This window comes from Camelus dromedarius, chromosome 12, assembly GCF_036321535.1.
Source record: "Camelus dromedarius isolate mCamDro1 chromosome 12, mCamDro1.pat, whole genome shotgun sequence".
In the NCBI taxonomy this organism is placed as follows: domain Eukaryota; kingdom Metazoa; phylum Chordata; class Mammalia; order Artiodactyla; family Camelidae; genus Camelus; species Camelus dromedarius.
In genome coordinates this window covers 48,029,690-48,057,400 of record NC_087447.1, presented here as the reverse complement: position 1 = coordinate 48,057,400, position 27,711 = coordinate 48,029,690, and the positions used below count along the sequence as shown (strand labels likewise).

At 37.6% G+C, this 27,711-nt stretch overlaps 1 protein-coding gene across 5 annotated transcripts in view; it reads left to right on the top strand.

Annotated features, from left to right (window-relative positions):
• FAM168A (family with sequence similarity 168 member A) overlaps positions 1-27,711 on the top strand; it is a 154,712-nt gene that overhangs the window by 79,552 nt on the left and 47,449 nt on the right. The window contains exon 2 of one of the 5 annotated variants that reach the window (XM_031460304.2): positions 1,792-1,913. The exons of the other annotated variants lie outside the window; for them this stretch is intronic. The gene's annotated coding sequence lies outside the window, so the exon portion shown is untranslated. The remainder of the gene's footprint in view (positions 1-1,791; positions 1,914-27,711) is intronic. 5 annotated transcript variants of the gene reach the window in all.

Sequence of the window (27,711 nt, the reverse complement as noted above, 5' to 3'; positions counted from 1 at the left end):
TTTCAGTTTAATTCAATTAATATTATTAAACTCCTGCAATTCCGGCCTTATTTTCTTTCCAATTTCTAAGGCCTATATCTATTTTTCTTGCTTTCTTGCTTGCTTGCTTTCTATCTATCTATTTATCTATCGATCTATATTATAGGTAAGTAATAATAACTAGATAGTACTAGATTTTTAAGTTCCTTGAGGATGCTATAGAATAATGGTTAAAAGCACTGATTTTTTTTTAATTGATGTACACTAAATTACAATGTGTCAACTTCTGGTGTACAGCATAGTGTCCTAGTCATGCATATACATACATATATTCATTTTCATAGTTTTTCCATTACAAAGCACTGATTTTGAAATGAGAATTCTGAGTCTGTCACTTCCTAACTCTCTGACCTGCAAGTTTTTTTTTCTAATAGCTTTGTTAAGATATAATTAATATACCACAAAATCCACTCTTTTAAAAAGTGTACAATTTATAGTTTTTAGTATATTCATGAACTTGTGCAATCACTACTTCCATCTAATTTGAAACATTTTATTGTACAGAAAGAAACTTTGTACCTTTTGGCAACCACTTCTCATTCTCCCCTTTCCTCAGTCCCTGGCAAACACTAAATTTTCTTTCTCTGTGGATTTGCCTGTTCTGGACTTGGGTGAGTTATTTTATCTTTCTGTGCCTCAATTTTCGTATCAACAAGATGCGGGCAATAATAATTACCTCATCGGCTTATTATAAGTGTGACATCGGAGCAGAAAGAGTTAAAGGACTTAGAATTGTATCTGACGCATAGTAAATGCCATGTGTTTGTTGCTGTTGTGTTGTATTATTTTGTTCAGCATTATCATGATCATTATCTTGTTCCCTTTACACCACCTAGCATAGGACTGGACACATGGTAGGCACATTCATCTAGTTTCTTAAGGCCTCTACTATGTGCCAGGCAGTGTTTTAGGGGATCTCAAATATAGGTTAAAAATCCCTGCTCTCAAGCTCTTGACAGTTTCATGGCAGAGAAAGATATAGAGTATATACATATACTCTAACAAAGGCTAACCCTGTGAGGTGGAAATTCTTAGTCACATTATTATAGATGAGGAAACTAAGGCTCAGCAATGTTAAATAACTTACCAAGGGTCATGTAGATAATAAGTAGTTGAGCTGGGATATGAACCTGAATCTGACTGATTGCAAAACCTGTTGTTGATATTTCAGTTGCTTACAAAAAGTATTTCTTCTTTTTCTCTGGAATTTGTAAGCCCTACAAGGCAAAAACTGTTTTTAGCTAAAAGATCTTGAGATTCAACACATATTCTTAAAAATTCAAGTACTGGAGTCCTGCTATTCTATTTGTCCCTTTACCTGCTCTGGCAAGGGAAAAAAAATCTGTGGACTGAGAAGACCCAGTATGTGACCTCAGCTCTGGACAGGATGGGCTGTGTCCCATTTGGCATTGTCTGTTGTCTCCCGCCAGGCTCCTGACTGATCCCTCTCCTTCTCCGGTCAACGAGGCTCCTTTGTGAGGGCAGGGACCTTGGAAACTCAATGAAGTGTTTGTATAACACTTCCTCTGAATGAGAAGTATTCCTGTGATTAGCCATGACCTTCTAGCAGCAGATGCATTCATCACTTGGCTTCAGCTTTCCCATTCTCCTTTTGAGGTTCCTTTGGATCTGCCAGTCACAGAGCAGCTTCCATTGAATCCAGCAGCTTGTTTCTGGTTACATTAGGCATTATCTGTATCACCCTTTTGGCTCACCTCATGAATGGACTAATACTATGGTTATTTTCCACAGAATATCAAAGCTGACAGGGCACTTAAAAGTCCCTGACTAGCCCCTGCTCATTTTACAGAGGAAGGAAACTGAGACCTACAAAAGGAAAGATATTTATCCAGATCCCACAAATTCTGTGACAGGTAAGACCAGGATCCTGATGTCTTGACTCTAGTCAGTTTTCCCCCTGCCAGGTTCTGCTACCTCCTTTTCCCCCACTCACATGACATCATAAGCTGTTAGAGGGCAGAGATCATGCCTTTTACGTACCTTTATATCCTTCAGAGAGCCTAAGTTATTAAGTATGCTTAGTAACCACTCAGTTTTGGTATCTAATTTTACGGATGGTGGATGTGTTTCCTGGTTAATAGAGCTAGGTAGTTTTGGATGGGGATTGACTAGTCTTGACTAGGAATTGATGGAGCTGGGGTTCCAACTCAGATATTCTGAGTCCAAGTTGTCCAGTTTACTTTCTATTAAACTATAACTGGATTGGTATGATTTCGACAGGGGAAAAACTGTCCAGACAGTGCCAAGCTCCAGAGGTGCTGAGTGTTGGCTGCATTTGGAGAGAAGCAATTACACTGATGTGTCCAGAGCACAGGTTGAATTAAGTGAAGGAAGATGGGGGGAAGATAGTGATAAATACTGGGAGAAAAGGTGAAAAAGGTTCGGAGCCAAAAGGGAGAGATCCCTTTAATGTGGGCTTTTTAAAGAAAGCCTCGTGGTGGTGGGAGCCTAGAACTGGGCCTGATAGATGGTTTGGATTTGAATTTACAGAGATAGCACAAGGTTTGAGAGCACACATTTCTCTTCCTCTGTAAATAAAATTGAAAAGCCAAGCTCTGGTCTAATTTGCCTAGAGCATTAGTGAAGGAGTGAAGGTTGCTGGAGAGTAAAGGTTGGGGCTAGGTTTTAAAGAGCCTAGAATGTTAGACCTGAGGATTTAACTTTTATTTCCATCCATACCACTCTATATGTGTGCTCCTTTCTTCAGAGATAAGTTGTGGGAACACTGGATGGCAGCTGGGTAATGAACTTTCTGCCTTTACAATTCAGAGTTTGTTTAGACATTTCACTTTGGTGAACTTAGCATATACAGCTCTGGATATTTTTGAGCAGCCGCAAAAGTTCATGACATGTCATAATTTCCCACTTTCCTGAAGTGAGCATTTGAAAAGTATTTGATGAGGCAGTGGTGAATGAGAGTAATTTACTTAACTAAGGAATGTCCCCCACTTACAGTTAAAGGCATTCGTAAATTTGAAGATTCTTAAGCTGTCTCTGGGGATTTGTTCACAAATGATAAAGTTTTTAGTATATTCCCTTCCTACATACTTTATACTGAAGTCCACAATCAGCCTAGTCCTGGTTTTGATTTTAACTATTCCTTGACTTGTCTATGTGATCACCACTAAGCCTCTTTTCCTTGTATCCATAATAACAATGTTACTGGATTGGATAATGTGTGAAGGCTCTCCTGGTTCTGATATTTTAGGACTCTGTATGAGGGATACAGATCAGCCTTTTCTTTGACATTCTTCATGTACACAGATCATAATGCATTTTTATAAAACATATTTGTATTATAGTGACTGCACACATATTGGCCTATTCAACACATGTCTGTAAAACAATTCTTACTGGTGATCATCTACACCAACTTTTTGAGTATTTTTCTTGTGCCCTGTCCTTTTTATGTCCTCTGCTGCCTTCATGTTCTGGCTACACCTTCTGTCATCCTGCAGAGCAGGCCAGGCTCAGACACCATTGTGTTCTGGAGGTATCAGAAAAACAAACAACAAAGAAGCACAACCAGCTGCTTCAATTTAAACTGGCTTTCCTGGCAGCTACAGATTATCAGTTCCTGCACAAGCAGCCTGCAGGGCTAGAAGGAGGAGACAAGACAGTTTTGTCCCAACTTGGTGGAAAAACCCCAGGCCTCACCTTTCCTGTCAGTTGCAAGTACATGGCTTGCATTTCCACTCCTGCTTTAGTGCAGTATTAAAGATGTGTGGAAGGAGGCCAGAAATGCAAAAGGGGAGCTAGCTATAGGGAACATTATTTAGAAAAATGTTGTTTAAGGCAACTGTCTTTGGACATGTTTTTTCCTCAATTTTATTAATTTGCTGCATAGCTTTGAATATGAGTAATAGTAATAAGCATTCCAAACATCTCATAGCATTTTAAACTTCGGAACCTTTTTTCTCCTTATGTAACATGTCTTCATAAATAACCTGGAGATGATGCCTACTATGAACTGTTACTTTTTATTGAGTATTTACTATGTGCCTGACTCTGTGCTTAGTGCCTTACATGTATCATTTCACTTAACTTTTATATCAGCTGTAAAAGTGGTATTATCACCATTTGAAACAGATGAAGACACCAGGACCCAAAGAGGTTGAGTAAGGTGTCCAAATTCATACAGTTAATACATGATGGAGTTATGATTTGATTCCAGCCAATAGTGCCTGGTTCCACAGTTGCTGCTTCTGTTAACTTCTGGGTTTGTTTTTTGGGTTTTTTTTTTTTAAGATTTTTTTATTGAGTTATAGTCATTTTACAATGTTGTGTCAAATTCCAGTGTAGAGCACAATTTTTCAGTTATGCATGAACATGCATATATTCATTGTCACATTTTTTTTCACTGTGAGCTACCACAAGATCTTGTATATATTTCCCTGTGCTATACAGTATAATATTGTTTATCTATTCTGCATATGTTTGTTAGTATCTACAAATTTTGAAATCCCAGTCTGTCCCTTCCCACCCCCTGCCCCCTTGGCAACCACAAGTTTGTATTCTATGTCTATGAGTCTGTTTCTGTTTTTTTTTTTTTTTTTAACTAATTAATTAATTAATTTTTAGATTCCACATATGAGCGATCTCACATAGTATTTTTCTTTCTCTTTCTGGCTTACTTCACTTAGAATGACATTCTCCAGGAACATCCATGTTGCTGCAAATGGAGTTATGTTGTCAGTTTTTATGGCTGAATAGTATTCCATTGTATAAATATACCACATCTTCTTTATCCGGTCATCTGTTGATGGACATTTAGGCTGTTTCCATGTCTTGGCTATTGTAAATAGTGCTGCTATGAACATTGGGGTGCAGCTGTCTTTTTGAAGTAGGGTTCCTTCTGGATATATGCCCAGGAGTGGGATTCCTGGGTCATATGGTAAATCTATTCCTAGTCTTCTGAGGAATCTCCATACTGTTTTCCACAGTGGCTGCACCAAACTGCATTCCCACCAGCAGTGTAGGAGGGTTCCCTTTTCTCCACAGCCTCACCAGCATTTGTTTCTGGGTTTTATAGAGTCTCTGCAGTATGATGTTGTACCTTCTTTACAGATGAGCAAGCTTACTAGAAAGGTTACAACTTGCTAGTAAGCACATGGTACATATATAGCAGATATGGGGCCTGAATTTTGATCATTTGGTTTAGAATCTATGTCCCTGGTTTTTATTCGTTTTTAACTGTCTTATTTTTATATCTTAAGGTGAACCACTTACAGTCTTTTGGATTACTCTTGTTATGGATTATAAATAATTATAAAAAGGTCTTACAGGGGATGCAAAGAAAAAAAGGATATTTTCAAGGTACTAATAGTTGGTTGTAAGCAAAATACATGTACAGAATTAGAGGTGTTCCCACTGTATATTAAGTGGGGGAAAAACCTTAACTTAGTAGTTTAGGCTGTGAGTAATATAAAGAAGGAAAATAAAACTGAGCTATGACATAATAGGGAGAGGGTTTTTTTCCTGGGGGGAGGGGTGATTTAAGTATAGTATGTAATAATAAAAGATTCACAACTCTCTTAAGTGTGATTGGGGAAAAGAATTTTTTTGGAACCAGGTTTTGTTTTTAATAGGAATACAACACTGAAATGTTTATACGTGTGAATAGGAAAAGCAATCTATGTGAAACTTTTATGAATTTATCATTTAGTATATTTGTGTTTTCAGTGCCTAGCTTACATAAATGTTTATTGAATGAATGAATTTTGGGTCTGAGTGTGAAGGTGCAGGGATCCTGTGTCCTTATTATACAATGTTCTTGGGCTAAAGGTGGAACCTTTGAAGAATATCTCTGCTAGCTTCTACTTCTGGTGAGAGAATTAGGATCCAGGGAGTAGAAGTGACTTTTCTGATGAGTTGTAGAGGAGGGCTAGAATCCAGAGCTCCTGGCAGCACTAATGATTTTCTGGAAAAAGCTGCTAGTATTTTCACAGAGATTTCATGAACAGGTAAAAATGTGCAGAGAAAATATTGTTGAAAGTATTTTGATTCACTGACTTCTTTGTAGATAAAGAATTACATCTTCTATAGATCTTGTGTACCAAGTTTAGATTAGAAAGGTTCAGTAGGTTGAACCTAACTTTTGATCATAGTTCTCCCACAGTGCACATCTAGCAGAGCTTTTCCCCTGAAAGGCCTTGTTGGAAGCAGTGGCCTTTATTTCTGATGTATAATTTACCCCTCGTTCCTGGTGTTTGAGGCTTGTTGGTCTTGATAAATTCCTGTTTTCTATGCATAGCGTGCAGTTAACATGGGGGTCCTGGTGTGGAGCTTCTTATTAGGAAGCAGTGGGTGAGAGTGCATACGAGAGTGGGAAATTAAAACGCAGCCTGTGCCTATAATTCCTTTCGTTAATCCATTAAACCCAGAAATCTTGTCTAATCATAATGAATCTGTAAATCTCAGTGCCACAAGGGGAAAATGATATGAAAAGGATTCATTGGTCTTGTTTCACTGCAGGAAGGAATGGAGGTCAAACAGGGTCCTGTTGTGGAAAAGAAATTGGAGTCAGTAGTCCCAGATTTGACTTGAGGCTCAGTCATTTATAAGCCATGTGACCTTGAACAGGTTCCTTAGTCTGAACCTCAGTTCTCCCATCTATAAAAGGGTATTAGTAATACCAAATGCCTCATGGGGAATTAAATTCTTTCCCAGATACTGCCTCATTAGAACATAAGCTTTTTGAGGACAGGAATGTTTGTCTTTTTGTTCACTGCTATTTCCATAGTATCTAGAGTAGTACTTGGCACACAGTAAGCAATGAATATTTGTTGAATGAATCAATCTAATTTAGTAGTTTTGGTGTGAGACCTAAAACTCGCACGTGCACGTGTGTGTGTGTTTGGAGGTTAAGAAAAAAAAACAGATGAACTTTACCCTCTTAACCGTTTTTAAGTGGTCAGTGCAGTAGTGTTAACTAGTAGTATATGCACCTTGTTGTGCCCCAGATCTCCAGTGCATTCCTCTTGAAATTATACCCATTAAACAACAACTCCCCATCCCTCAACAGCCCCTGACAACCACTATTCTGTTTTCTAAGAGTTTGACTACTTTAGATACCTCATGTAAGTGTAATCATGCAGTATTTACTTGTCTTTTTGTGACTGGCTTATTTCACTTAGCATAATGTCCTCAAGATTTATCCATGGTGTAGCATATGGCAGGATTTCCTTCTTTGTTAAGGCTTAATAATAATATTTTGTATATATACATGACATTTTCTGTATCCATTCATCTATCATTGGACATTTAAGTTTCTTCTACCTCTTGGTATAATAATGCTACAGTGAACTTGAGTTTGCAAATACCTTTTCAAAATTCTGTTTTCAGTTCTTTTGGATCTAGGCCTAGAAGTGGGATTGCTGGATCATATACTAATAATATTTTTAATTGTTTGAGGAACCTCCATGCTGTCCTCCATAATGTCTGCATCATTTTACATTCCCACAAATAGTCTGCAAAGGTTCCAGTTTCTCTATATCCTCACCAACACTTATTTTCTGTTTTGTGGTTTGTATATGTTTGTTTGTTTTTACTATGGCTGTCCTCAAAGATGTGAGATGGTATTTGATTTGCATTTCCCTGATGATTAATCTTTTCATGTGCCTTTTATTCATTTGTGTATCTTCTTTGGAGAAATGTCTATTCATGTTCTTTGCCCATTTTTTAATTGAATTCTTTGTAAAACTGTTTTACATAAGAACCCCAGGTGATTCTGATGGAGATTGGTGATGAGTAGGCCAGCAGCTGTAATGGAGAGTGAAGAGGCTTGGGTCACTCAAGCTGCATTATTCAGGACTGGGTTATTCTTGGCATCACATGCTGTCTCTAGTTTGATTTTTTTTATGTGTGTGATGTCTATACCATTAAGCCTCAAATTAGACAGGTGCTTCCCTGGGGAGTCTTCCCTGTGTCCTGAAATTACCCTCTCTTCCATTTTCTGAGCCTTTAGCTTCTAATACAATCTCTTTCCTTTTCATCAAGAGTGTTTTCTCAGTGTTGGTGCTGTTGGACAGGAATCTAATTCTCCTATGCGCCATCTCCTTTTTTGTTTTGTTTTGTTTTGTTTTGTTTTGTTTTGTTTTGTTTTGTTTTTTCTTCCAGTTTTTCTTCGGCTTCATCACAGTGAAGCTTCCTGATCCTGTGCCCAGGCCTGTAGTCCACAGCATCCTGGGGCCTTTGCATCTAGCAAGGGTGGTTCTGCCAGGTTTTTCTGAGCCCTCTGTCCTGAGACAAAGGATTTGGCCTGATACTCAGAGTCTCAGCTGTTTGGAATGCAGCAGCTCCTGATTCAGAGTGTTAGACCTCCCATTGCAAGGGTCCAGTAGGCTTTGAACTAACCCATAAGCAGAGGAGATCTCTTGTGCTTTGGGTAGAAAAGCAGCCTCACTGCCACTCTTCTGGCTGGGAGCCTGGGGGCCTGAGGTCCAGTCCTGGATTGGTTACTGACTTGCACTGTGACTTTAAGCAAGCCACTGGGTCTCTGTGTTCTATGCAAAGTAAAAGGCTTGAATTAAATGATCTTTGAGAGCCTACCAAGCTCTTAACTTCTCTGGTTCATTTCATTTACTTAATGGTTTGCTTGGCTCTGTATTAACCAGTGAGGAACTCCATAGGTTAACAATACAGCCTCTGCTTTCACAGAGCTCATAGCCCAGGAAGGAAGTAATCATAAAAATAACTAGGTCTAACCTGAAGTAGGTCTAAAATGGGATCATCACCAAGTGTGTTTGGAGCAGAAGACAGTGATTAATTTAGCTGGAAGGGTATGTGAAGCTACATGTAGGACGGAGTGTTCGAGTCTTTGGTCCTGTCTTCACCTCTTCTATTGTTCTTTCTTCTCCCCATCCCCGTTATGAGTCCCCAAGCCTATTCTCTTCTTAAACTCTGTCACAGCTTTCATGGTAAATCATGTTCCTCCTTAAAAAACAAGCAAACAAAAACACCTGAAAACTAAAGATACATAAACACAGTCGTAGAAATAAATCCTTTCTTCCCTTTTCCAAATTCCTGCAGTAGTTTTTTAGCTGTATATAGTTAAATTCTTTTAACTATTGTTGTCTTGCCTTTCTTTTATTATTTGGAACTCTGAGTTTAAGCTGCTTCTCTTATTTTGTCTGCTACTAATATTTTAAGCTCTTGAATATTTGGGTCTCATTTGTGCTATTAGACTGTGAGCTCCATAAGGACAAACAGTATACTGTAATCTCTCATCATATGTACCTCTTCCCAGTGATTTATATAACAAATAACCCAGAGTAGTGTGTTATTAAATGTGTGTTTATTTATCTTAGACCAAGTCTCTTGACCGTTAGATGAGTGTCATATTTGCATATTTATTCAGGATGTGCTTTTTGTGTTAAGTGATTAGTTTATAACATGTAACAGTCTTTTTGTCAATCATGAATCTTCTTACACTTGCCTTGACCATCTTCTTGGCTATAAGAAATATAGTGAGCATTTTGACATGTTGGAAGGAGCATTGGGCCTGGAGTGTGAGGAATCAGGGTAAAGTCTGGGCAAGTTGCTTCTCTTCTTTGAGGCTTTTCTCATTTGTAAAGTAAATCTCAGCCCTGATTCCCCTATTGAATTGTTAGATGACTATAGGAATACTTTGGAAAGTCAAAAATCAATCTTTTTTATTTCTTTTGCTTTTTTGGCTCTTTTGGTATTTTTAAGTGAACAAACATTCACAAATTACCTATTATGTGCTAAGTCCTGTGTTAGAGGGCTAGAAGGAAGAATCAGATATGGCCTTGGCTCTCCGAGGACTTTACATGCTAATTGGGCACACAGACATGAACACAAAGGAATCAAGGGAATGAACACAGAGGAATCAAGAGAGTGAACCAAGGGGAAAATGCTTGAATATGGGACTTACCAGCGTATGGGGTTCAGTTTGGGTACTTGACTTTCCTTGTGAAGATCCCATCTGTGAAATATTTTCTCAGAGTATAGCTGGCGTAAAGCATCTGCATTCCACATATGACATGAAGTTGGAGCAAGGGTCAGTCAGTGTTCAGTCAATTATTTTTATATAACAGTACAATGCAGGAAAAAGAATAGGGAACTTGAGTTTAAATCTCTGGTCTGCACCTAGAGGGTATGCATCCTTGAGTATATTACATAATGTTGCTGAAAGCACAACTTTGTCATGAGTAAAAAGAGAGAATAAATGCCTCAAATTTAGCAAACATTATGGGAATCTACTCTGTGCTAACTGGCTTCTGAAGTTACAGAAATGAATGGACAGTCTCCCAAGAACTCTCAGTGTAGTGGGAAGAATTGTGCCTCACAGAGTGTGAAATAGAAGCCACATAAGAGTAACCCTTGATTGTTAAGTGCTATATAAATATGAAGGATCCACCATGGATGACTTTTCATAGAGCTCCTTCCCACTGGAATGGTATTGCCATAAGTAAAGTCCCATCATATCTCCTTTCTGCTTGTGATCCTCTCTCTAAACTTAGGTCTCCCGGTGGGGGGGATGTGTGTCCCTGAGAGTTCAGGATTATTATGAGGAGTAAATGTAATATTAGTGCAATCAACTGGTATTAGCATCTGACACACAGTTGGCAGTGACTAATGGGAGCTTTCATTATCCGTGATCTGTGTGTCATCTAAGTCACAGAACAAGGGCAGCCCCACAAATTAACTGCCATGTTCTGGGTACTGCTCTAGGCACTAGGGATACAATAGTGAACACAGCAGTTGAAAATCCCCTACCATCATGAAACTTACATCCTTTCGAGGAAGACACATAATTAACTGAATAAAAAGTAACATGGTAGGTAAGTGTGAAAGAGGAAAAATAAAACAAGGGAGAACCATGGGGTAGAGGGTGAAGGTTTAAACTTGTAAATATGAAGCCAAGAAGGACCTCACTTGAGAAAGTAACTTTTGATAAAGACCTGAAGAAAATGGAGAGAATGTACTGGAGGAGCAACATTCCAGGCAGAGGAGACAGCAAGTGTTAAGCTCTGAAGCCAGACCTGGTATGTTTCAAGGAATAGCAGAAGGCCAGGATGCTGATGTGACGTGATTAGAGGGGAGAGTACAAGAAGAGGGCAGAAGATTGTGATGGGAGCAGATCTTTTTGGGTCTTCTAGATCCTAGTAAAGACTTGGCTTTTCCAAAAAGTGAGACGGAAATTCATTGAAGATTTTGATCAGAAGAGTGGCCTGATTTGACTTTTTCGTATGTTTTCATAGAATCATTCTGTTTTGTTGAGAATAGACAGAAGGGGTAAATGCAAAAGCAGAAGACCATTTAGGAGGGAGTTATGTTAATCCTGATGAGAAATGCTGGTAACTTAGACTAAGATGGTGGAATTGGGGGTAATGAGAATTGATTTTAAAGGTAGAACTGAAAAGGATTTGCTGATGGACTAGTTGTGAGTTATTAAAGAGAGAAAAAAGTCAAAACTGACAAACTTTTGACCTGTGCAGTTGAAAGGATGTAGTTGCCATTGACTGAACTGGGAAAAGACTTTAGGAGAAACATATTTCAGGGGAGGAGATGAGTGAATATCAAAATGTGACGGTTTTTAGATCATGAGATTAGATGAGATGACCTTGGGAGAGTGCATGAAGATAGAAAAGAGAAAAGACCCAAGGCTTGAGCCTAGGTCATCACAGAGTTTAGAAGTCGAGGATGAGCTGCCAGATAATGAAGGGAAAACAAACATACAAAACAAACAAACAAACAAACAAAAACCCTCCCCACCAAAACTCAGTGAGTATAGTGTCTGGAAACCAAATGAAGAAAGTGTTTAAAAGAGGGAGAGAGTGATGAGTTGGCTCACATGCTGCTGAATTGTCCAAGAGATGAAAACTGATCACTAGTTTTGCATGCTGGAGGTCTTTGGTGACTTTGATAAGAATAGCTGTGGTGGTATATTGGTAATGAAAATCTGATTGGAGTGGGTTCAAAAGAATAGGAGGAAAGATAAATATATATAGCTCTTTCTAGAAGCTTTGTTGAGAAGAGAAGGAGAGAAATGGATTGGTAGCTGGTGTATTAGATGGAATAAAGAAAGGAGTTTTTATTTGTTTAATTAATAAATTTAGATGAGACAAGTAGCGGTACGTTTATAGGAATAATCCTGCACAAAAGGAAAATCCTAATAATGTGGAAGAAAAAGGGGGCAAGTGACCAGAGTAACACCTTTCATTTGGTGAGGAGATGGAATCTAGTGTGTCAGTGGAGGGTTGGACATGGACTCTTACACATAGTATTAGGAGAGAAGTTAGGGTTTATGTGCTCAGATGCAGTTTGGTAGGTAAAAGGGTCAGGGCTTGTGAAAATTCTCTTCTGGGTGATGGATTTTATTTAGACAAATAAGCAAAATCACTAGGTGAGAGTGAGATTAGGAACAGAGAAAGCATGAAATAGTCTAGGAAAGTAAATGGTCTTTGCAAATGTAGAGTGATTGTCAGGTTGCATTTAGAGCCCACATGAAAATAGTGATCATGAATTTAAAACTTAACTTTAGTGAGTATAGTTGTGTATGTTTTCTACGAAGACCTGTGCCAATGTAGGCAGAGAGTAGATGGTGAATTGGACTTAACTGGGGCTGTTGGTTTAATCAAACTAGTGTTAATACAAGTGATAGAGGGCCAAGGGAATGATTTTTAAAAGTTGACTGAGGAATTTAAACCAACCAGGATTAGGAGTGAGGAAAGTGATGGATTGGTAGGTAGGATCAATAGAGTAAATATCCTGATAGGCTGAAAAATTGTTAGAGTTAGGGTACTACAACAAGAAGACTAGAAAAATAACAGATAGTGGTTGGAGAATGAGATCTTTGGAATTTAAATTATAGAAGATTGGCAGTTATTAGAAATGACAGAGGCAAGAGTATAACCGTGGCAGTAAGAGGCTGCAGTAGAGTGGAAATCAATGTCAACAGAGGGGAGACAGTCAGGTAACTGGGAGGGCAATATGTTGTAACCATTATTTATATAGTTACTGAAATTACCAAGAACTGTGGCAAGAATGTTGCTGGAGAGGATAGCAGTTTGCTAGGAGCCACACTCTTTAAGGCATGAAAGGGAGTAACTTGAGGGTCGTAAATGGCTACAAGGAATGGTGATTAAATCTGATGCTGTCCAATTCAGAGCTGGATGTTGCATCCAAGAGGGTCTGGAAAGAACGAGGTTCAAGGCCCAGTAGTAGATGGAGAGTGAGGGAAAACCAGCCCCCATTGAGAGGGCTGCAGAGGAAATATTATCAGGAACTGCCAGGTTTCACTTAGAGCAAGAAGATGAAGGGAACATTCACAGAAGGGGTTGAAGATGCATACAGAGATTTTGCTAACCTTGAGATGCAGAGGATACAATGGAAAAGGTCAGGAGATGAGGAGGGGAGAGCTATGAGAGTGAGAAAGTGCAAAGTGTAAAGTCACTTAGGATTAAAGTCTGGAAGATAAGGGATGGCCTGCTTGTCCTGGGGGCAGGAGTGGAGTGGGGTAGGGAAAAAAACGATACTCCCTCTGAGAAGGAGGAGGTCTTTTCTAATTGCTTGTAGTACAATTACTCACATTGGTCATCCAATGACATTTCAAATAAGATAATTTACTGATTAAAGATAATCCTTGTGGATAATATAAGTCAGTTGGATAATATAAATTGGTTTGCAGATGTTAAAAACATGCTACTTTGGAATAGGAAGCATTTATAGTTATATTATAAACCCGAACAGATGCATACTTGTCTTCCTGCAAGAAAATATGTTTGGTAATATCAAAGCAGATCAGTAGCTTGTTTTAAGCATTAATCTTCATTATTCAGACATTGATACCATATTGTCTTTTTTATCGAGGGTCATTTTGCTTCCTAATGAACATGTTGGAATTCATTTTCAGAGTAGCAGTTTACTCCATCTGAATGATCTGTAGTTGGAAATAGATGTCCCAGATTTCAAATCAATTTGGAAATCTCAGTGGAACTGGAAGGGAAAAAATCCTGCAGTTAGCTTTTGAGTTTATCTTAAACAGCTAAATAAATGGTAGTCAGACTTAAAGTTTGTGATTATCTTTATCTGAAATTGAAAGTCTAGAATGTTTTGAAAACTAGTGTTTTCATGCTCCAACAAGGGTAAACTTTGAAAACACTATGCTAAGTGAAATAGAGAGTAGAATGGTTGCTGGGGGAAGGAGGGAACGGGGAGTTAGTGTTTAATGGGTACCTTGGCATCTTTGAAGCAATATAGTTCCTCCAGCAGAGATCCCCTTTATTAGCGCTCAAAGACAGAACAGTTGAGCTCTACACTGGTGACTTGCACATAGGGCCTGGTTTGTCTCCAGACTTTCTGCAGAGCATCTGGCTAAATTAAGGAGACTGATAACATCATCTGCAGTTTAATTGATTAAATACTATATAGCCATCTTTTTTTTTTTCTAGAGGAAATTAGTTTTAAAACATGCATAAGGTAATAGGATCAAAAGTAAATAAAGAGATTCACAGTGAAGGGGGAAATAAGGAAAACAGAATAAATGAAGCCAGGGTAAATTTAGTTCCAGAGTTCTTGCTTATTGCTAAGGTTTGTTTCAACCCTGAGCTTCCTAGTGGCCAGAGCACAGCCTGGTCTAAGGTTCAGAGTATCCATCATTCATTCATTTATTCTTTCAACTGATAGTTTATTCCTATTAAGTGTTTGAATAGTCAGAAGACACACATGTATATCTGGGTATAATATCTGAAGAATATAGAGCTTATATGCTGTTAAACAACAGACACATTAGTGGTTACCATGATAAATTTGATGGTAGGTTCTGTGTCTGGTTTATTTCTGTTTAGCCTATACCTGGTACCATTAATTGGCTTAGACTGAATACTTACTGTGGATTTGCTGAATGAATAAGAAATGATTGCTTTTTAAGGATCTGATATAAAACTTGGACAATGGAATGACTTCGTAACAGTCATTTTGATGTTTAGCAAATAATGAATACCTGTAATATATACCTGGTCCTGTACTAGGCCCCATAAGAGATAAAGCCGTAATATATTCATGTCTTTATCTTAAAGGGTTTTTTAAAACATTTTTTTATTGAGTTATAGTCATTTTACAATGTGTCAAATTCCAGAGTAGAGCACAATTTTTCAGTTATAAATGACCATACGTATATTCATTGTCACATTTTTTTTTGCTGTGAGCTACCACAGATCTTGTATGTATTTCCCTGTGCTATACAATATAATCTTGTTTATCTATTCTATATATGCCTGTCAGTATCTACAAATTTTGAAATCCCAATCTGTCCCTTCCTACCCCCTGCCCCCTTGACAACCACAAGTTTGAATTCTGTGTCTGTAAGTCTGTATCTGTTTTGTATTTATGTTTTTTTTTTTTCTAATTCCTCATATGAGCGATTTCATATGGTATTTTTCTTTCTCTTTCTGGCTTGCATCACTTAGAATGACATTCTCCAGGAACATCCATGTTGCTGCAAATGGCGTTATGTTGTTGGTTTTTAAGGCTGAATAGTATCCCATTGTATAAATATACCACATCTTTATCTGGTCATCTATTGATGGACATTTAGGCTGTTTCCATGTCTTGGCTATTGTAAACAGTGCTGCTATGAACATTGGGGTTCAGCTGTCTTTTTGACAGGGTTCCTTCTGGATATATGCCCAGGAGTGGGATTCCTGGGTCATATGGTTAATCTATTCCTAGTCTTTTGAGGAATCTCCATACTGTTTTCCACAGTGGCTGCACCAAACTGCATTCCCACCAGCAGTGTAGGAGGGTTCTTCCAGGGATATTTTTAAAAAACCAATGATACAAAGTACTGTATGATGATATAAAATGCTTTTTGAGGACAATGAGAGCTCAGGAGAGTCCATCATAGGCCAGACTGTCCAGTTTTTCCATTTGTAAGATGAGGGTAGTAAATAGTACCTCCTTAATAAAGTAGATGTGAAAATTAAAGTAGGTAAAATATGTGAAGCTCTAAGAAAAATGCCTCTCATAGTTAAGCATTTCATAAATGTTAGCTAATGTAATATTCAGGGAAGACATTGTGGAGAAGGGGTGCATGGAGTTAGGTTCTCTAGACCCCTGCACTCATCTGTACCATAGCATGTGGGTGTCCTTATTTGATTCTTTACGTGTTTCCTTTGTCCTTATCTGACTCTACACGTTTCTATTCTTTGCTAGCTCCAAGGTCCTTAAGATCATGTACCATAACTTATTCATCTTCATATCCCTAATGCTGGTACTTAGCTTAGTATAAAATAAAGACCCAGGGAAGGTTTATTGACTGAAAGAAGGAAGCAAGCAATCATATTGGGAGCCAAGTAGGCTTGCTTCTTTAGTGGCCAGGTTCTGAAGATATGCTATGTTTTATGAGAGCCCTACTTGGCTCTGAATTACATCTGATGGCATATTCTGCTGTGCTGTTATTCTTCCTCCATGTAGTTCATTCCTTACTGCCTTTATACCCTTGCTGGACTACTTCTAACCTGTAAGCAACTGAACATAATGGTTGTTGAGTAGTTAGTTCATAGCAGTCACTGCCTCTCAGATCAGTATTTCTGGATTCCTAGTTGTTCATTGGACATCTCTGCCTCTGCTTGTTCAAAAATGAATGCTTATCTTTCAGTGCTTACCCAAAAGCCCCATACTTTTCCCTCATCAAGAACTGCATACAGAAAATGTCTAAATCCTGTCAGTTTTGACTCTAAAATATTTCCTATATTCTTTCCTTCTTTTCTATTTTGGCTCTTTCTAGTTCAGACTTTCTGTTTCTCTTCTGGCAATGCACCCTTAATCTTCTTAGGAAATATCATTCTAAAGCACAGAGATTGTCACTTTGTTACTTTAATCCTTCATAGTTCGCTATTCATCTTCATAGTAATTCTTTAAATAAATGGTAGTGTTTTCACTTTATAAATAAGGAGGTAACTGCTATCCTGTAGCAGATAGCCTCAAGGTGACTAGTACCCCTTTTACTCTTTTGAGGGTTTCTAATTACCTTTCTAAAACCCTAGACCTGGGAAGAGGATAGTCCATAGTCCTGGGTGTCCCTATGGACATTGTAGGTCTGGGCCATTGAAAATCGTGTATGATAAGGATGTTTCCCCAGATGAAATAATGATAAAGCTGCCATTTGTTAAGTGTTTACATGTGCTCTGGCAAAACATATTATCTCATTTAATCCTCTCAACAATCCTGGCGTGTGGTTACCCCTAGTATTTCTACTATACAGAAGAAGAAACTGAAATTAGTTAAGCTATCCAAAGCCTCACAACTGCTGTGACTTAGAAACCTATATTCTTAACCATTATATAAAATTACTAAGCAGCACTTTGCAGATGTTACTTTCCCAGGAAAGGTGATTACTTGGGTTTTGTTCAGGGCACTGTCCACAACCCTGACTTGCCATGTATTTCTAGAGTAACCTGTTCCCTTCTCTGTGCTTCAGTTATCTCTTCTAAACAAAAATAAATAAAGCTATTGGGTGCCATTACCATAGACCTCTTCCAACTAGCTCACTGCAACTAGGAGCAATGGGTATTATGGCACTTGTACTTTTGAAAAGGAGTCCACTATTTTTAATACAGTGTCACAAGCCTTATCTAAGAAGATCAAATCTGGTTTATATATTTACATTGCAAATCTAGCCTCTTGTAAGTAACCATTAAAGAGAGACTCTGAGGATTGTTGATTTATAATCTCTCTAGAAATGCCTGATCACTATTTCTTGTAGTTTGGGATGTTATAGCAAGTCTGCCTGAAGCAGCCCATTTTCAGCAAATTATAATTTTGCTTTAGAGTTGTGTGATAATTTAAAGTCATTGTATTGTGTGGTTGTGAAACTATGGCATACAGTCACTTTATTCAGCAAATATTTTCCAAGGACATCTAAGTCCCTGATACTGTGTTCTAGGTGTTAGGAATAAAGCTCAGTGCAAGACAAATTTCTGCTCTCATAGGCTTTACAGTCAAGAGTGTGATATAATTATATTACAGTTGACTCTTGAACAATGTGAATTTGAACTGTGTGGTTCTGCTTACACGTGGATTTTTTTCAATAAGTACGTACTACAGTACTGCACAGTCTACAAGTGGTTGAATCCACAGATGCTGAATTGTGGATACAGAAGACTGACTATAAAAGTTATACTTGAATTTTTGACTTCATGGTTGGTTAGCATCTCTAACCCCTGTGTTGTTCAAGGGTCAACTATATATTGTGGTAAATACTACAGAAGCTTCTCAATGAAAGTAGCATTTAATTGAGACCCGAAAAGAAGAGTAGGAATTATTCAGACTAAGAGATAGGAAAGATGAGGTAGAACTGCCTAATGATTGAGACAGTGGCATTTCAGGCAGAGAGAATAGCATGTGTACAGACTCAGAGGCCAGAGAGTGTGGCATGTTCAGGGGAACTCAGAGAAATCACATTTGCTGGATGCTAAAGTGTAAAGGCAAGGAAATTACAACCATTATTACGTCTGGATTGTTAAACAGGTTGATGTCAAGGAAGGCACACTGGACTTGGGATCTACTCACCTATGTTTTAGTCCCTGGGTTTCCACTAACCATCTATGGAATCTTGAACAAAATCATTTAACTTCTCTGATTCTGTTTCCTTTATCTGCAAAATGGTAACTGTTAACTCTTGCACCATCTGTATAAACTGTAAAGGTGCTACACTATGAAAGCTTTCTTTGACCCTTCTGCCGAGCAAAATGACATCTTTCTCTTTTAAGCACTTTCTTTTAATATAACACTTTTATTATAGTAATTATCTTTTTACAGAACTGTTTCCCCACTAAAAGATGAACTCTTTTAAGGGCAGAGAAATGACACATAGTAAGTCCCAAGTAAGTATATGTGAGGTTTAATGAATAATTGCTTTCTATATTAAGGGAGATTCCTTCTGAAATTTGTTTGCCCTTTTGAGAAAACCCTTGAGAAGAAATTTTGTATTATTTGCAAGTGTTTGGCTTGAAAGACAATTTTGTTGTATTTTTGATTAGGACAAAGGCATTTTCTTGAAGCTGTTTCAATGGGCTGAATGCTCTGGTGGTTAGAATGTGACATTTTGCAGATGAGCATTTCATTTACAGGCAGGCACAAGAGGTAGTGTGGAGATTTTGCATGAAAAGATCTGTTAACTGTGGAAGCCTTTTTAATATTGAGATCCTCTTGGCAGTTTGCTAGAAATCTTCCATTTCATCTTTAAATTGAAATATTTCCTGAGATGAAATGATACATACAGAACTGTAAAATGCAGGAATGTGATGTGCAGACTGATTAAATTTGCAGACAATATAAAGAAGCAAACAGCTACAATAAAAACTGGGCTCCTTGCAGTATCATATTGATAGAATTTAGGGGGAAAACACTGAAACTTGAGTTTTCTTAATTTTGTTTGGTAAGAAGTAGTTAATGTGATATTAAACTGTCAAATTCCAATACTTACACCCATTAATTAATTCATTCATCCAGTCAAAAATGTTTACTGAGCATCCTGCTTAATATCAGGCCCTTTACTAGAAATTCAGTAGTGAGTGAAACAGATATGGTCCCTTGACCTTATGTTGCTTACAGTGTAGCAGGAAGAAAATCAGGCAAATTTCAGCTGCAACAAGTATTTAAAACAGAAGTTCAGAAGAGCTCTGGGATCATAAAATGGCCTGTAGCCATGTCCAGTCAAGATTCTTCATAAGAGCTGAGTGGACCCAATTGAGAAATGGGGACTGAATGATAATATTCCTGCCATGGTTTCCTTCAGATTCTATGTTCCAGCTTTTCAGAACTATTCAGTATTCTCCAAATGTGCCTTGTTCTCTCATGATGTAATTTCACAAATGGCCTTTCGTTCCCCTTCTCCCTCTGTAGAATTTGTGTCATCCTTCAAAACATAAATCAGATGACACGTTCTTTTGAAATCTTCTATATCTCTCTCCCCAATTAAATAGGATTAGGTTCAGCTACATGAAACAAATATAAAATAACAGTGGTTTAAAAATAAAGGGTTTTGGGGGAAGGATATAACTCAAGTGGTAGAGCGCATGCCAGCATGCACAAGATCCTGGGTTCAATCCCCAATACCTTCTCTAGAAAGAAAGAAATAAACCTATTATCCCCCCCAAAACAAAACAAAACAAAACAAAAAACTTAAAAAAATATATAGGGTTTTATTTTCTCACATAAAAGGAGCACCAGAGTTAGTCGAGGGCTAAAATAGTAGTTTCAAGCCCTAGACCCAGGTCCTTTTGCCATCCTTGGTTTGAGACATTCTCAAGGTCACTTCACAGAAAAGAAGGCTGATGAGCTCCAGTTGTCATGTCCTAATTCAGGAAAGAGTAAGGGGAGAAGGAAGGGCACTTCCCCCAGCTAACACCGTTCCCTTTAAGCAGACTTTAGGCATAAGTCCTACACAATATTTCAATTATATCTCATTGAGCATAACTAATCACGTAGCTACTACACTTAACTGCAAAGACAGATTGGGAAATAGGATCTTTTAACTGAGCACATTGCCACCCAGTGGCAGTCACAGCATCCCTCCCCTCTTTAGTTGTTTTTTCTTTAAATTCTAGCACTCAGTATAATAACACTACTATTTTGCTCTTAATTGTCGGTTTCCATGTCTATCTCCCTCATATAAGCACTGCAGGGACAGAAACCATGTCCTATTATCTCTGATTCTGTTAACACTTTGTGCAGAGCTTGGCACAGGAAGTATCAGTTCATGTGTATAAAATAAGGGTGTTGAACTAAATGACTTAATTCCTTTTAGCTTATAGAAACATGTTTTTTCCTTGACTCAAGAATCACCAGTTTGTATTTTTAACAGCTTTTTTGAGGTGTAATTTATACATTCAACCATTTTAAGTGTACAATTCAATGCTTTTTAGTAAATTTACAGAGTTGTGCAACTATCTAGACCAGTTTTAGATCATTTTTAATTTCCCCAAAGGGATCTCTTGCTCTTATTTGCTGTCAATCCCCATTCCTACTCATCCCTACTCCAAGTCCCAGGTGATCAAATATCTATCTGTTCAGATTTGCCTTTTCTGAATGTTTTGTATAAATGGAATCATATAATATGTGGTCTTTTGCTCTGGCTTCTTTCACTTGGCACAATATTTTCAAGGTTAATTTATGCTTTGGTATGTATCAATGGTTTGTTTCTTTTTATTGCTGTTATTGTTGATATTTTTATTAAATTTTAAAAAGTTATTTTCTTAGAGGTTGCTTTGGGGATTAAATATATATCTTAATTTGTTACAGGTTACATATTTATTATAATCTACTTCATATACAAACAATCTACTTCAGATATAAACTAATTTAATTTCAGTAAAATTTAGAAACTTTGTTTCAGTGTAGTACCACTCCCCCTCTCTTTTATTTTGGGCTCTTGTTTTTCTATAAATTAAATCTTTTTGTATTATATACCCAGCAATATAGTTTTAAAGTTACTGTCTTATATAGTTGTCTCTTAAGTCTGTTAAGAGAAAAAAAAGAGAAAAATATTTATTTTGTCCTTTATTTTTACCTATGTAATCACCTGTATTTGTGCTATCTTTTTCTGTGGATTTGAATTGTTCTCTAGTACTCTTTCCTATCAGCCAGAAGGCTTTTGTATTTCTTTAGGATTTTTTGAAAGGTAGGTTGCTAGCAATGAATTATCTCAGTTGTTACTCATTTGGGAGTGTTTATTTTTGCCTTTAATTCTGAATAATTTTACTGGGGTTGGACATTGTGGTTGACTTTTTTTCCCCTTTCAGCACATTTTATTTATCGTTCCACTACCTCTAGCCTCCATTATTTCTTGTAAGAAGTGGGCTGTTCATCTTAATTTTATTGTTGTTCCCTTTTATCTGGTAAGTTTTTTTCTCTTGCCACTTTAAATTTTTTCTCTTCAGCTTTCAACAGTTTTTACTATGAAGTGTGTAGGTGTGGATCTTTTTGTGTTTATTCAGCTTGGAGTTCATTGTTTATCTTGTGTGTAGGTTCATGTTTGTTTATAAAATCAAATTTGGGAAGCTTTTGGCAAGTGTGTCTTCAAATATTTTTTCTGCTTCTTTCCTCTGTCTAGGATGCCCGTTAATTGTATGTTGGTTTGCCTTCATAGTTTTCCACAGGTCTCTGACTTTATTTTTCTTTATTTTTTCTTTCTGTTTTTCAGATTGCATAATCTATATTGATTTGTTTTTGAGTTCAATGATTCTTTCTTCTGCCATCAGACTTGTGTCCCTCTTGAATGTTTCATTTCAGAATACAATTCCATTTTTAAAATAGTTTCTGTTTATTGATATTCTCTATTTGATGGGTAGTTATCATCATACTTTCATTTAATTCTTTAAATATGGTTTCTTTTAGTTCTTTAAAATATTTATAATAGCTGCTTTGAAATATTTATCTGCTGATTCCAGCATCTGGCTCTCTTAGAGACAACATCTGTAGTCTCCTTTTTCTTTTTCTGTAAATAGGTGACACTTCCCTGTTTCTTTGCATGTTTCATGATTTTTTTGGTTGAAAACTGTGTTTTAGATAATATATTATAGCAATTCTTGATTAAGATTTTCCCACTACTAAGGGGTGGGAGGGTTCGTGCTGGGTTGTATTTTTTTGTTTGTTTTTTGGGGGGTCCTTTTTGGGGGAGTGTTTATTTAATGACTTGCTCAGACTATTCTATAGTGTCTGTCTCCTTTGCAATGTGTGGCTGCTGATGTCTCTTTTTTTAACCATACATGTTACTTTAATTATTTATATATTTATTTAATTATTATTTAATATTTATTAATTATTTAACATGCAAGTAGTTTATTCTGATCATATTTTTTAAATTATTGTTTTAATTTTTAAACTTGGCTTCCTCAAGTTCACCCCTGGGTCAGCATAGATTAGTGGTTAGCCAACGATTGGCTTCAATCCTAGGCCAGGAAATCTCCCACCTTTTGCTGATATATCTGTTTGTCATTTGGGGAATGCATTCAAAGTTCAGGCAGTTTATAGTTCTGCTCCAGCCTTTACTTTCAGTGTTTCAAAGCCTTATATTCACATAAGGTCAGTAGATAGCTAGGACCTCTCCCGTTTCTCCTTAGCAAGTGTGAAGCCTTATGGACACTATGGATCTCATAGTGGGTCTTGTCTTATCTTGTATTCCCCAGAACTCTCTTTTAAATTTCTGGCTTATATGCAGGTCTGTTGCCTGCTCTAACTAGTATATGACCTTAGGCCAGCTGCAGTAGTAGCCTGGTTTACTATTGTTCCCCAGATTGTCCCTCTGTTGTTTTTGACAATGACTTTGGGCAATATCCAGAGCAGATTTTCTACACTCAGCTTTAAATTAAATCAGCCCACTCTGGTAGCAGTCCTGCTCATGGCCTGGCCTGGCCTGCCCTGATGGAATTACCCCTAGGGAGCTTGAGGTTTGAGGGGTAGGGGCAACTTCAGGCTAAAATGTCACAAATTCTTACTGTCCTTAACATGGTTCAGTAATTTTTCTTGAATAAACATTTCTCAATTTGATGTATGCCTTTGGTTAATTTTCCGCATCTGAAATGGTTGTTTTTGACAGTTTTGTTTTTATTTTTATTTTTGCTTTTAGGGAAGAGGATTTGCTAAGCAGTTTAGGTGTTCCAGAAGTTCCACCTCCGTGTATTATCTTTGGCATGTTTATTTTTATTTAATTTCTAAAATTCCCCAGCTAGACCGTAATCTCCTTTGGGCAGACACTGTCTGTATGTTTTCCCTACAGTATCCATCCTAACGTGCATTAAACCTTTGAACTTTACTTATCTATCAAGTGAAATTAATAATCCTTGTATTGCTTACTTCAAAGGACCAAGTGAAATAGCGGTTAAAAATCTCATTGTAAACTACAAATCTTCCTCAGTTTACAGTGGGGTTATGTCCCAATAAACCCATTGTAAGTTGAAAATGCATTTAATACACCTAACCTACCAAACATCATGGTTTAGCCTAGGCCATTTTAAACATGTTCAGAACACAATTGCCTATACAGTTGGGCAAAATCATCTAACACAAAGCATATTTTATAACAGAATGTTGAATATCTCGTATAATTTATTGAATATTGTATTTTAAGTGAAAAACAGGATGGTTATATGGGTACAGAATGGTTGTAAGTGTAAATCATTTGCTTATCCTTGTGATTGTGTGGTTGACTGAGAGCTGTGCAGCTCGCTGCTGCTGCTGCCCCGAATTATGAGAGTATCATGCTGCTTATCTAGCCCAAGAAAAGATCAAAATTCAGAATTCAAAATATGTTCCTACTGAGTGCATATTGCTTTGGTACCACCATAAAGTTGAAACATCTTAAGTCAAACTGTCATAATTTGGAGACCATCTGTATAAGCTTTTTAAATGGTAAAATTCTTTGAAAATTTTAAAGTAGTTTGCAAACTACAACACTAATTTTACACACTGCAACCTGTTGTGCATATGGTACTTCCAAGTGTTCATCCTTCATCCCTGGGATTTTTTTCATGTCATTTTATGCTCATAGATTTTGCTACTGATTTGAAAGAAATAGTTCAGGTGCTTTTGAGGGTACCAGCAGGCTACTTGTAGAACAGTCTGGGAATGAAAGCCAGCTCCACCAGGAGGAATGTCTTAAGAAACCTCTGTGTTTTCCCTCTCAGTCATCATGCCACTACCTTGCTCATTGCTACTTGTTCTGCCCAAGATGAGCTATTGATGGAGGCTTCTCTGGACATTGGCGGTAAATGCTGGACAGGTGTGGAGCCAAGTAGTTGACTGAGATATGCCAAGAAGTACCAAGAACCTTGAAACTTTTTCCAGAGTTGTCTTTTGGAGAAACATGAAGGACAGTTCATTATTTATTCAACTACTATGTATTTAATGCCCATTATGTGTCAGGTAATATTCTGGGTACTAAGAATACAAGACAAAATAAATAGAATCCTTGTTCTCATGGAACTTACTCTAATAGGGAAGAGAATAAACAAATAGGCAAGAAAATATATCAGTTGATGATAGATGTCAATAGGAAAAGTAAAGCAGGATGAGGAAACAGAATAACAGCATGTAGGAGCTATTATTTAGATAGCTCATTTAAGGAAGTAATTTCTGACAAGGTGACATTTGCACAGAGACCTGAATGAAGTGAGGGACTGTGCCATTTGGATATCTGGAGGGAAGGGCATTTTAGGTGTATGGGAAACAGCAAGTACAAAGACCCTAAGGCGTAAACATAACATGGTATATTCAGGGAATAAGGAGGTCATTGCGATTGGAGTGGAGAAAGCAAGGGGTAGTGGTAGGAGTTGCAACCAGAGAGATGAGCATGTGAGACCACATCATATAAGGCCTTGTAGACCTTTATAAGAACTTTGGATTTTATTCTGAATAAGATGAGAAGCTATTGCAGAGTTGTGTTAGCTGGCACAGGTAGTATAGACATACTGTGGTTCAACCCCAGGGAGCAGAGGCAACTCCATATTTGTCTATGGGAGAGAGAGCTAGACAGGACTTGTACAGCAGGCACTTAGCTTACTTAAGAAGTGAAGTCAAGTTGGATGGGTAGCATATGGCAGCTGAGATCCTAGACAGTTGGCAAGAATAAAAGTCAGGCACACGGTACTTTTATTCTCTTATAACTGCCTGTGAGCGTCCAGCAGAGACCGAGTAGGTAAGTATGAACTACCTCTATGGTGGAATCTATCTGGATCCAAACAGAGCACAAGGAACCCTGAGTTAAAGGAGGGTTCTGGGCCTGCTATTCCAGAGGAGAATCCAGTGCTGGGTTGAGAGACTAGAGAGATTGGGAAATGCACCTAGTATCTAGGTAGAAGTAGCTTGGACATTGCAGTCAGAAGAACTGGGTGTAAAACTAGCTTCTTTCAATTCTTAGTTATGAGACTTTAGGCAAGTCAATTCATTTTTCTGGACTTAAGTTTATTTGTCTGTAATAAAGTGAAAATAATAGCTATTTTGCAAGATGATTGTGACCTTATAAGACTTACACGGACATAATAAGGGAAGTCCCTAACATAGTACCTGTCACATGGTGAATGTTCAACAAATAGTAGCTGCTGGTAGTAATATTTATAATGGAAGTACTGGTTGTTAACCCTTGCAGAATGCTCATTGTGTGTCAACCATTGTTGTAAGCAGAGTTCTTAAGTGTCTCAAATTTAAGTCCAGGTGCAAATTTCTATCTTCACTTTAAAATATTCTCCTTTCATAGTTCTCATCCATGCCAGTAAATGGCATTTTTATTATTCCAGTTTCTCAAGTTAACTTTGGCTTCATCCTTAATGTCTTTTTTCATCTCATTCTCCATTGTCAATCTATTAGTAATTCCTTAAAATTATATCCAAGATATGACTACTTACCATCACCACCATCACCACTGCTACCACTCTATTTCAAGCCACCATTATCTTTCATCCGGATTATTTCAGTAGCATCTTAATGGACCTCCCTGCTTCTCCTGTTGCTTTCCTGCTCTCTGATCTCAGCTCAGCAAAGTAATTCTCTTAAAATGAAGTCAAATCAAGTCACTCTTATGCTCAAAACACTCCTATCTCATTTAGAATAAAAGACAAAGTTCTTATGCTGGCTTATAAGGCCCTACATGATTTGGCCCTTATTATCTGGTTGATCTCACTACCTACATTTCTCTCTTTTATTCACTGCGTTCCAGCTAACTGGCCTCCCTGCTATTTCTCAGACATGGTTCCACTTCAAGGCATTTGCATTTGCTGTTTTCTTTACTTGGGCAGTTTCCTGTCAGAGACCTACATGTCTTGTTCCTTCAGCTTATTCAAGTCTTTGCTTGATGTCATTCAGTGACACTGTCTCTAACCATCTTATTTAAAATTGTACCTCCTCCCTTGGTACTCCCTATTCACCCTCAGAGAATTTCTCTAGCATTTATTGCCATCTGATATAGTATATTTTACTTCTAAAAAATATTTTGTCTCTTCTTCCCCCCTCCCAACTAGCATGTAAGCAGGAATTTTTGTTCTTGTTCACTGCTGTATCTCAATTCCGCTATCAAGCTTATGTAAGACAAATGGCATTTGGTTTAGAAAGTCTCAGGTAACATCCTCAAACTGTTTGGGTATCAAAATCTCCTCAGGAACACAAATACATGTTCCTTAGCCCCATCTCAGATAGAGCATAGAGGATCTTGTATACCATATGGAGAAGTAGGGATTATATTTCCCGAGGCTTTTGAGGAGAGTAATGTACTTATATCTACCTATGTTTTTTTAAAAACATTTTCTTTTTTTTTTCCCCCAAAGCTCTTTTTTGTTTTTGTTTTTTGTGGGGGGAGATAATCTGGCTTATTAATTTATTGATTTATTTTAAAACTTATTTTTATAATGGCAGGTTGAACCCAGGACCTCGTATATGTTAGGCATGCACTCTACCACTGAGCTATATACCCTTCCCCCCAACACCTGTGTTTTAATAAAGAAAATCAAGGATGAATTAGAACTGGTTAGAATTGGGGAAAAGAGTCCTTTTAGGACTGTTGTAATGGTTCAGACAAGAAATGTTGAAACTTGAACTAGGGAGCAGTAGCAATGAGAAAGGTAAGGTTGTCAGAACTTGGTGATTGGGTGTGAAAGAAAGGGAGAAATTTAGGATGATTTCCAGGGTTTTGGG